The following is an 11,970-nucleotide window of genomic DNA, read 5'->3' on the forward strand; positions in this document are numbered from 1 at the left end:
TCTTCCTCTTTTCTCTTCTCTTCCTCTTTCATTTGTTTCTCATCTTCATCCTTCTTTTTCTTCTCTTCCTGATCTTTTGCCACTTGCTATGTGTCCACAACTTGTTCACCACCTTGATCGGCCTGTTGCCCCTGTTCAGTACCCTTAGAAGGTATGTCTTGAGTGACATCTTCTACATCCAGGGCATCGACATCTATGGTGTCGATTGGTTCTTCCACCAGGTTTCCTTCCTCATGAAAAACCTCATCCAGTTTGGAAATAACTGGTTCCTTTTCCGCTTGGAGGTTGGCCATTCGTGCTTTTGTGAGAACTGATAGCATGGGCCATGTGCTGATGTGTATCATTTTCTACATCATCAACTCTCCCCTCCAACAACCAAAGTCTTCTTCTCCTTGTGAAGAAGAGATCTTTATTTTGATCCAGCACATCAAACAATTCTGAATTTGAGAGTTCAGGGAAGTATTGTGCAAAAACTTTCTCCCTAATCTCCTATTCTTTTTCAATGGCAATGTGTCATTTATTATCTAATGCCTTAAATAATGAATTCGGTGTCTGAGATTTAATCTCTGATGGTGACCGATCATTTTTACATAAATAAAGAATGATTTCCTGCAGTACTTCATCTTTTTCTTCACTATTGAATTCATCATAATAATCTATTAAATCATGAAGCAAATTTATCGTAATATTCTGTATTGTTCTTTGACAATGTGTCAAAGGTTTGTAAGAGGAGATATCTATATTTACTAGTGCGGATGTTGCCGGTTCATTCTTCTTCATTTTCTTGGTCTAGCTAGCCTTCTTTGGCTGTTCATCAGACTCGGTTTCTTCGGAGTCCAGTTCATTTGCCTTAGTCTTCCTCTTCCTTTCGAAGACTATTGCTGGTGTTACCTCCGGTTTCTTTTTTGTCAGTGATCACTTGGTCACTCTTGGAGTTGCAGTGGTAGTCAGTGCCGATGCTGCAGGCACTGCCTTAGCTTTCTTAGCTGCTGATTCTTTTCCCTTCTTCATCGATGGTTCTTCAATCGGTGCGATCCTCTCCAAGTAGGTTCCGGTCCTCTTAGCCTTTGGATCAAGAGGTGAGGCAATAAGAGTTGAGGCATACCCTTCTAGCATGTCTTACATAACCTCATGGCCCATTGGTTCCACTTGCTCCATTCTAGGCTCAATAGCCTCCATTAAGCATTTGTCCACCTAAATGGTCAAACAAATGTCATCTTCATATTTCTTCACTATGTCTCCTAAGATTCTTACCCTCTGACTCATCTTTCTTCTCAACTCATCAAAGTATTTGTTCAGTACCTCAGGGTAGCCGGTTCCAATGACTTGCACACTTTCCTTTATCTGCTTGGTTATCGGTTGGTCAGGGGACCACTAGACATCTCCTACACCTGGAAAGTAGCCTTGTAAATAGAAAAACAACCCTACCAATTGTTGTCCAAACTTAAATCTTAGTGAATTGTCCTTTTTGATTGCTTTTAGATTTAACAGGAGTTTCCTCTACATACTGGTGCATAGGTCAAATGATTTATCCTCTTTAATCATCCGGTAAGTGGCATTTACCACTGCAGTAGATACAAAATTAATCCTACTGGCTGAGAATGTTCTGTAGCCTATCACCATGCAGGCATATTTCACTAGATCATCCTTGATAGGATTAACTGTCATACCTCATGAATCACTTATTGAACTGGTAAGCTTGGTCATTTCCATTTTGCTTACCGTTCTTAGGGCGAGTACTTCCCCTGTGTTGCTGAAACTGGTGATTGCATGAATTGCCTCAAGCATGATATCATGCATCCTCTCTAAGTACATCTTGTCACCATGGACTCTTCTCAAGATGATCCTGATGTGATCCTCCATGGAGTCTTCCAGAAAATATGGTGCATTATGGAGTTTCTTCTTCTCCAAGATACTGAACTTCATTTTGATCCTTTTGTCCTTTTCACAAAATAGACCTAACTAAGTATGAATGGCTAAAGACCCTAGGTCTTCTATTTTGCAATCAATATAATCAAAAAGTCCTTCTTCGACTATGATTCTAGCCAGGACTTGTGACAAATTATTATATTTTGACTTCCTCTGAATAAAACTTTCGGACTCAATTGATGTACTTAAACTGGTATGAGATGTGGAATCCATTGAAGAGTATTTCAAGAACATGAAAAATACCTTTCAAACATGAATTTAGGGCTTCCTGATTCTGCTTCACTTCACTCTCCGTCAGATACCAAATCACCGCTTTGAGTTCTCCACTACCGCTTGCAAACTAGATTTGAATCTCTTTCAAGGTTATCCAATTTCTTGAAATCTAAGCTCAAACCGCCTTTTCTTCGGTCTGCACTTGAAAACTTTTCTTCACTCGAAAATAGATAGTGAGAAATGATTTGAAAAATGCATTTATACATGTCTCTCACCTACCATCATTAATGCTCCTCTATTAGGGCGTAAACCCTAATTTGCCTTTTCACCATTTTTGGTCTTCTTCCAAGTGATAGGTATAGCATACTGGTTAAGGTCTTTTACCGGTGTTAACTCGGGGTTTGAAAGCTTTTCTCGCCCTAAGCCTTTGAGGCTTAGTTTGCCGGTTCAAATATTTCCACACTAGGTGCAGAAATTGGTTCCTCTTCCGACATTGTTGGTTTCTTCCTCCATGTTTTCTTCATGTCCCCTTGGACTTTTTCAACATCAATTTCTCCTTCCTGAGTAATCGGTATATCATCAGATATACTTTTTCTGCTTCTGCAGAATCTTGCAATGTGACCAGGTTTGTTGTAGTGATAGAAAACAAGTCTAGGTGCTCTCCAAGGTCCATTGTACATGCTTCCATTCTTCCTTCTGCATGTTGCAGCAGTGTGACCATGACCATGATAGATCATACAAATTTCTCTCCATCCGGTTGCCGCTTGATGACCACCGCTTCTTGACTAATGATTGAAGACATTAAACCGGTTGTTGTTCTGGTTCATAAAAGGTTCAAGACCTGTTCCTTGAGTCCTCTGAGGATATCTTCCAGTGTTATCCATTATAGACCTACATTCAAATGCTCTATGCCCAAACTTGTTGCATGCATAACAATGACCATTGAACTTATTTGATCTAGGTACATTGTTGATAAAATAAGGAAAATTATTGTAGGCTTTGCTCCTACATACATTGGCAGTGTGTCCTTCTTTAAGACAGTTAAAGCAAATAGGTTTGAATTTTTGCTTACCTTTTCCTTTTAGTGTTGGTTGCTTCTTTGATGCTTCAGCATTTGTTCCCAAGGATTCTCCTTCCTCATGTCTAGAGAAACCAAGACCATTGGTATTCTTTACCGGTCTAGATGACTCAAGCTTTTGCTCTTGCTTGACAGTGCTTTTGCAAAACTTAGCAAGTATTTCCTTTGACTCAAAGAGTTCTTTGGAAATAGCAGTGTTTGTCTCCATTAGACTTGTATTTTCTGAGATGGCAATGTTCAGTTCTCCTTGCATGTCTTCTTTTTCCATTCTTCTCTCATGAAGGTGAGCAGTCAGTGCACTAATCTCATGTTTCAACTTGGAGATCTCATGATCTCTATCCTTTACCAGATCTTCATCTTTTCTCTGGTTCTCAAGCTCTTGACTAAACCGAATAGTCAGTCCTTCCAACTCCTTTTTTAGATTGGAGTTTGAATCATTCAGTTTATTCACTTCAGCAATCATGGCTTCCATGTTAGCTTCATCTTCATAACTACTTTCAGATAGTTCCATCAGCCTCTCTACATGTTCTCTCCTTTTTGCTTGAGATGCCTTGTATTTGACCATAAGATCATCATAGGCTTGCTCAGACTTAGTGAACCATTGAGTAAGTTCCCTCAAGGTGTTTCCCCCATATCTCTTTCCAAGTGGTTAAACTTATAGAAAGGTAGGCTTTGATACCAATTGATGAATACTAAGAGGGGGGGTGAATTAGTATGCCAAAAATATTTGCACTAAAACACTTACACAGTCTAAAGATAAACTGGTAAAGCAGTCTGACAGTCAAACCGGTTACCACACATGCAAACCAAAATGCGAATAAAACATTCACCCACAAAAGTAATACAACCATAACACAAGATATTTGACGTGGAAACCCAATTAGGAAAAACCATGGTGAGATGAAACTCACAAGTCACTATCTGCAAAATAGAAACCAGACCGATTAAGGTCAGACTGGTTAAGGTCTTACAATGTTCTTCACCAGAACATATCTTGTTAGGAATCTCAATCTCTGTTAGGAGATAAGTCTGATTAAAGACTACCTTGTTAAAGGATTTTAGATTCACATGTGTGAACCACCTTGTTAGAGGATTTTACAAAGGCTTTGAGGCCTACCCGGTTAAGGGCTATAGACCTATCAAAGATCTGAGTAATCAACAAGTGTTTGATATATCTAATAGCACAAACTGCTTGGTTAGATCCAGTATTGCTCACAGCTAATGCATTCCAGCATTACTTCAATCTTCTCTCTCTCTCTCTCACAATTACAACTTGATCTTCTCAGATAAGATCATTCTCCACTTTCACCTTAAACCCTAGCTCAACATTAACCCTTTCAGCAATAGCAACAACAACTTGAAAACCTTAGACATGATGTCCTTTTAAAGGAATCTGATTTCATGTTGGTCCAATAAGATTACATTACAATTTCCTAGGTTCAATGAATCTAGACGTACTCAGTAACACGATAAAAGAATCACCGTCAAACAATCGATGGATTGGTAACTCATCACAAAATGCCAGTTGGTAACTCATCACAGAGTATTACCGGTTCATACAAGATATCGGTTGCCGGTTTGACAAAAATGAAGACTGGTAAGAATGTGTTGTGCCTCTTTGCTCCCTCGTACCACTTGTGATCTGCAAACCGCTTTGGAGTCGACATGCCGCTTCAAACTGGGAAACACATTCTGCAAAATCGCCACTAGTCTAGAGACTAGTATACAACATACCGGCTGGAACAAATACCGGTTGAGCATAAGCTCATACATATAAAGGGGATCTCAATACAAGTGTGTGTCCATCAATGACAATCACAACATAAACCACAAAAATGCCAACAAAGTTTCCCTGCGGTTTGTTGCTAGGTGCTACACATAACAAATGGATTTCTGACATGGAAAACTTGGTTAAGAAAAAAAACATGGTGGGAACCTACCCACAATATGGTGATACTCTATAGTAGTATGTGTAAAAGTTACAATGGGGAATGCACATGGATTCAGGCACACTAACTAGAGCTCACTTCTCAGAAACAAGAAGGGCTACATCCCAGAGGCAGGCTCATTGCCTTACAAATATCAAACAACAATCCAGATTACATGAACTAAAAGAATAGCATCTCCAAATGCTTGATTACAGTTCTGGTTAAGCATACTGTCTGCACAACAACTCTTCTCTACTCTTCTCTACCACCAAAAGATAAATCCTCTTGTTCACACATGCAATACTCTCACAGATTACAAACACAACCACAAACACATGACTAACATGATTACAATGCCTATTTATACATATCATCAACATTAACCTTAAGGTCTGATGAACATATAAGACCTAATTACAAAATTACATCATATGATACATAAATCTATGACCAGACTAATACAATATCAATAAGGAAATAACATGGACCCAAATCAAATCCTCAAACATGCAACACCATCAATTAATTGTCCAAGATCATCCGCAACATGCTACACCACCAAATATGTCGCATAACACAAAGTATAACACCAAACCAATAAAATGTTTAATAAACCACACCATAATCAATCCAGACCACCAAAATGCATAGAACACAATCAGAGAACATCAATAAGCAATGTGAATTCCATCGTAATCACTGCAATAGCTCAGATAATAAGATTCATCATTATCAACATCAATGAAGCTCAAGAACACCAACTTGCAAACTGAAAGATACACTTGCAAATTTCCAAATCATGAACCATCTGATTAGAGGACATGCATGAACATCCCAAACACTCTCCGAAATCTGCAACTCTAGATATCATCATTCTGGAGCAGTAAGGATTGAATACCACAACTTTGCAACACTAACCATTGAGAAAGCACTATACATACTAGACCTCATAACTCAATCAAATCATCTCATAGCATCATGAAACTCATATTGAATCAACTAGATATATGTATCTCAAAACCCAATAAACCACATCAACACATCTACAACAGATCACCAAAACCAACTCTCTGAAACAACCAATTCTCTACAACACAGGAATATGTTGACATCAATGTCAATAACATATCCCAACAACTCTAATATCCAACAATTATTGTGGGTTATCTATTTACCTTGTTGAATATACCTAGATTTCATTGATATTATTTATGTTCTACAAGATTTATATGTTGTATACTCCAAGTAAGCACAAAAGGTTGCATGCATATCTAAATAATAGAGAGGAAGACAATATATATACTTTCTCTAGACTAAAGTTTCCTTTGATTGATAGATAATGGACTTTCTTTTGTACTCATTTTACAAGGCACAATCTCTTTCTCCACTAGTCATGGTAGAATACTCTTGCAATATATATACTTTCAAATAAAACCCTATTATACTAGGGTTCCAATAGTTTTTTTCTTTTTTTTTCCTTATTATAATTAGCTTGAATACACATAAGTCTATCTTTTCCTACTCGTCTATTAACAAATAGATGTATAGATAGTAGCATGAAAGTTTCACTTTAAACAACCTTTAAGAGGATGTAGGACTAGACCATAGAGACTATTAAAGTGTTACTTTGAGTTTTATTTTATGCACAAATATCTACGTATACATATATTAATATAAATAAGTAAAATAGGCTGACAATTTTAAGCAAAAATAATCATCTCAATATGTCATTTTTTTAATTATATATATGTAAATAGATATATGCTTATCTTCATTGGAAAAATACTCTCATATATATTTGTTTGTGGAAAAAATCATAGGCAGGTGTAATCTCGTAAGGGAATATTTTTCTTCAGACATATTTACATGTTTCTCTAAGAAAAATATAGATTTACACAAAGAGTGAATGAGATCGTTCCAAGGATATAGAAGGTTTCATTATTTAGGGACCCACATAAGAACACAAACTTCGTCTAAGACAATATGAATCTCACCTCTAAATTGTTGGCTTGCTTGCAACTCATCCTCGAGTTAGGAGGCCTTTAAAAGAATCTGTTATTTCCACAACATAAGTAATAATTCATAAATACTTTCACAATAGGGTCTCCCAGATATGTTTATTCCATTGGCCATGGAATCAATCCACAAACTTGATTTTATGCACCAAAATATCCATGTAATAATTATAGTTGAAGTTACATGCTTTAAAAACATACACCATCATGTACATGATTATTAATCAATTCTATCCAACAAATCAATGAAACTTTACCATAGAATTTAATAATTATTTTGATTAGAAACAATATAATTGTCAAATATAGTAGTTGTTTAAAGTCATTCATTAAGTAAACACTTGATAGGTAATACTCATAACAAGGACTATCTCATGATTGATAATCAAAGTGCTTGATTAAACAATTTTATGGCAATCACCTAGGAATTGAGATACATAATAACCTTCATTTGAACATTATCAACACATCATTAAAATTAGTCCATGTGTGTAAGTCATCATGAATGCATCATCTAATGTTGCAACCAAGACCCAATAACAGTATATATAGGGAACACCTAGGTCACCTAGGGGTGAGCCTTTCATGCATGAAATACATGATACCCAACTATTAATAATAACATCATTATCATTTGTAATAACCTAAATTAATTTAATCCATACATCATTGCTCATTAGTATATCCTTGCTCATTAGTATATCCTTAGGGTTATATGCCTCTACTCAAATGGACAAAGACATAGTGAATTAGTAATTATTCACTCAATAGCACATATAATCTTTATGCTAGTTAGGATCTCACAATGTTTAAATGTAACTATAATATTTGTAAATGACTATTCTGAACTCACAATGTTTAAATGTAACTATAATATTTGTAAATGACTATTCTGAACTCACAATGTTTAAATGTAACTATAATATTTGTAAATGAATATTCTTAACAACACCAAATTTATTGATCAAAGTTAAACACATGAAGCCGCCAATACGATTTGTGAGTAATAACTTACATTTCATGATCCCTTTCAAAGCAGGGAAACCCAGATTAACTTCGAGGAAATGTAATGACAGAAAATAACCTCTTTCGAGGCTTTTCTTTAAGCACCCAACCAGTGAAATTTATCTTTAAAAAAGTGCGATGATGATAAATGCAAGACTGAAATTATAAAAATAATACTCCAAATATGCTTCGATCATCTCTATACGCATTCTAGAAAAGAGAGATTATTTAAACCGAAATGTGGGCCGACCAAAGAATGTTGCGGTACTGCAGAAGAAAAGAAGGCGAAATGATCCATAGTAGAGATGCCGTAAAGCAGGAAAGTAGGGATTGTCAGGTTCTGTAGAAAATACGTTCAAGGAAGAAAGATCCATGGTTGATCTTCAGACAGGCACAGGAGGACATGCTATGTTATAATTACACTTATAAAACAGTGCTTCGATCAGTTCTCTTTATTTCTTTTGCATTAAGAGTCTGTTTGCTTTGGGCAAATGGATTCCCTTAGTGGAAGAGTGAAAGAGATTATAAGCAGTCGCTTGCAGGCAATTGTGAAAGAGATTAAGCACCTAACTAGTGTGCCCAACGATGCGGAGCGCCTCTGCTATGAGATAGATCGTGTGAAGGGCATAGTCTATCATATTAACAGTGGGCTAAGTTGGAAAGGTCAACAGCCTTTGGCAGTGGTGAATCATTGGGTGAGGACACAGGAGCAAATAGTTAAATGTGCTGAAGAGGTGTTTCTCCAGTACGAAGAAAACAAGCACCGTCGCTTGTGTTGTTGCTGCCCTCACTGTTTTCATGTAACAATATCGAGTCGGAAGATCCGTAATGCTCTAGCGGAGATAGATGAGCTTCTGAAGATGAAAGATTCAGATTTTCCCAAGAATGGAGACCTGGGAGAGCCTCCTGAGACGCTGCTGCAGCCCATGGGGAAGGAGCTGGTTGGCGCATTTGTTCAGGAGAAGCTGTCGGAGCTTGAGACGTGGGTGCTGGAAGATGACTCTGTTCGTGTCGTTGGCGTCTATGGAATGCCCGGCTTGGGAAAGACGTCCCTGCTCAAACAAATCAACAACAATAAAAAGGTACTCAATTTCTTTAAGCTTGTGATTTGGGTTACTGTGTCCAGAGACTCCGATATCTCTACTCTTCAGAGGCGTATTTTTGAGAGGATTGAGTTGCCTTGGCGAGCCAATTTGAGCATTGACGAAGCCAAAGGGGTGTTGCATTCGGTTTTAAGGACAGGCGACTGCTGCTCATTTTGGACGATGTACGGACAACCATAGATGTTTCCAAATTGGGAATTTCTGCTTCTGAGATTACAGTAAAAGTTGTACTAATTTCCAGGGATAAAGAGGTGTGCAAGAGCATGGAAGCAGACAGAATGATTGAAATGAAGCATTTGACTGAGGAAGAAGGTTGGGAGCTTTTCTGCAAAGGAGCCTTCTTAGCTGGTGAGGATCAGAGTATGGATAGCGAGATAGAGAGCTTCGCCAGAAGCATTGCAAAAGAGTGTAAAGGGCATCCCCTGACTATAAAAACGCTTGCTCGGACAATGCCGCAGCTTCACAGCAGTGCCCCGTCGGAATGGGAAAACATTCTGAAAGAGCTAAAGGCGATTGATCCCCAGTTTTATCGCATTGATGAAGAGATTCTGAGGGATTTATTCAAGCCGCTGAAGCACAGCTACGATGCTCTGGAAACAGATGAGCTCAGGTTTTGTTTCCTGTGCATGGCAGCTTATAGAGAAGACGGGGAAATCGATGCGGATCAATTGATACAATTGTGGTTGGCAGAGGGCCTAGTGAAAAGTAGATTTGAAGGCCGCTACGTTGTTCTCAAGATCCTTGTGGAGCGCTGTTTGGTCGACGTTGAGGTTAAAGAGGAAAACGGCATTGATAGTTGGAAAGTGAAAATCCATGATTTGCTGAGAGATATGGTGGTACACGTCGCTGAGATCGACCAGAATAGCTTGTTCCTTGCAGGTCAGAGTTTAACATGGTTTCCATCCTCCGCACTTGAAAATTTTCAATGGGTGAGGATATCGCTGATGCACAACCGTATCAGATCTCTTCCTGACAAATTTTATTGCAGTAACCTGGTAACTCTGTTGTTGAGCTCGAATACGATTGAAGAGGTTCCGGAGGGCTTTCTGGTGTATCTGAATATGTTTAAGTTACTTGATCTCAGCAACACGCCTATCAAATTCTTGCCAATGTCCATCCAACATTTGAACGATCTCCTGCATCTCCAGCTTTCCAATACCCAGATTAGGATACTACATGATCGAACATTTCAGCTGAGTAGAGTGCAGTTTTTAGATCTTTCTTTCTCCCCTCTCATCTGTATTCAATCCATGATAAAGGAGATGAAAAGTCTCCAAATTCTCAAGTTAGCCCACTGTTATGATTTAGTGTTCATTTCACCCGCCGTATCACAGCTCACTGATTTGGAAGAGCTTGACATGTGGAAGACGCTGTTTGCATTTTCATGTGAGCTTGAAACAGGTGAAGAAATAAAGAAGGCTTCTTTGCAAGATGTATGCAAACTCCATCGTCTCAAGCGTCTGCGTCTAACCGTAAAATCCCCAATTGAGGAGAGAATAGTGGGGAACCTAGTGGAGCTTCAAGAACTTTGGCTACTTTGGATGCCCCAAGTCCGTCAAACACATCTACCTACTGACATGCGGGCCATGCACAACTTGGAGAGGCTCCACCTGTATGACTGTCACATTGAGGGAACCCCTGATTTATTCGCAGAATTACAAAATCTCAACTACTTAAAGCTTAAATCTTCTCAATTACTGCTCACTCTTTCCGGATTAGGGTTGAGCAGATTATCAAATTTGAAGGAAATACAGATTGAGGAATGCCTTCTGCTTAAGGAGTTGGGAGAAGAATTTGGGAGGAAAGGCTGTTTTCCAGTGCTACGCAAGCTCAAATTGTGGATGTTACCTTCTCTTGAAAATCTGCCTAGCTCTGTCGAAGAGGGGGCTCTCCCCATGTTGCAGACTTTGGCTATATTCCGTTGCACGAAGGTCAAAGTACTGCCATCGGGTCTTGATAATCTCAAGTCTCTGGAACAGATAGGAGGAGATAAGGAATGGTGGAATGAAATTAGCTGGGAAGATGAAGACACGAAGAACCCTAATCTTCATGCTAGGTACGTTGAAATCCTGGAAATCCATGATAATTATCATGTTTAACACACAGTTTTCCTGTAAGTAAGAAGCACGAAATAATTGCTTGTAGGAATGATACGCTGTTTATTTTGCAAAGTGCTGCTTGTGTGTAACTATGTGTTGATAGTTAAAACAAACTTATTAAAGAGTTTCAGCTCTTTACTCTAGATACAGCTAAAAAACAGAGTAATCTTCCCTTTTATAAAACCACTTTCATAAAATTTTCATAAGAGTTTCAGTTTTTTCCTTTTACAAAACATAAGGGTTAAGTTCAAATATGTTTTTGTTGTGAAATATCTTCAGGTTTTTTGGGATGTATATGGATTGCGTTATTTTTTGGAATCCATGCGAATTATCTGAATGTTGTTTCTGGATTTGTTTGTGTGAATGATTTTTAAAATCACGAAATATGATCCAAAATGTTGATGTAAAAATCACACACAATCAAATCTAGAAATAACATTCAGATCATAACCAAAACGATGTTAACTGAAAAAATTGGAAAAACAATATACCAGTTATTCTATGAAATTAACACAAATATTAACATAAAGAATGAACAATGAAGAATGCTTGAAATTTATTTCAGAGAAATTTTCTTCAAAAGAATGCACTACAAATTAC

General features: G+C 37.9%; 1 pseudogene; it reads left to right on the forward strand.

Annotated features, from left to right (window-relative positions):
• The first annotated feature begins 8,405 nt into the window (after positions 1-8,405).
• Positions 8,406-11,613, forward strand: LOC131071726 (probable disease resistance protein At1g61300; annotated as a pseudogene).
• The last annotated feature ends 357 nt before the right edge of the window (positions 11,614-11,970 follow it).

The sequence above is a fragment of the Cryptomeria japonica genome, chromosome 4 (assembly GCF_030272615.1).
Source record: "Cryptomeria japonica chromosome 4, Sugi_1.0, whole genome shotgun sequence".
Taxonomy (NCBI): domain Eukaryota; kingdom Viridiplantae; phylum Streptophyta; class Pinopsida; order Cupressales; family Cupressaceae; genus Cryptomeria; species Cryptomeria japonica.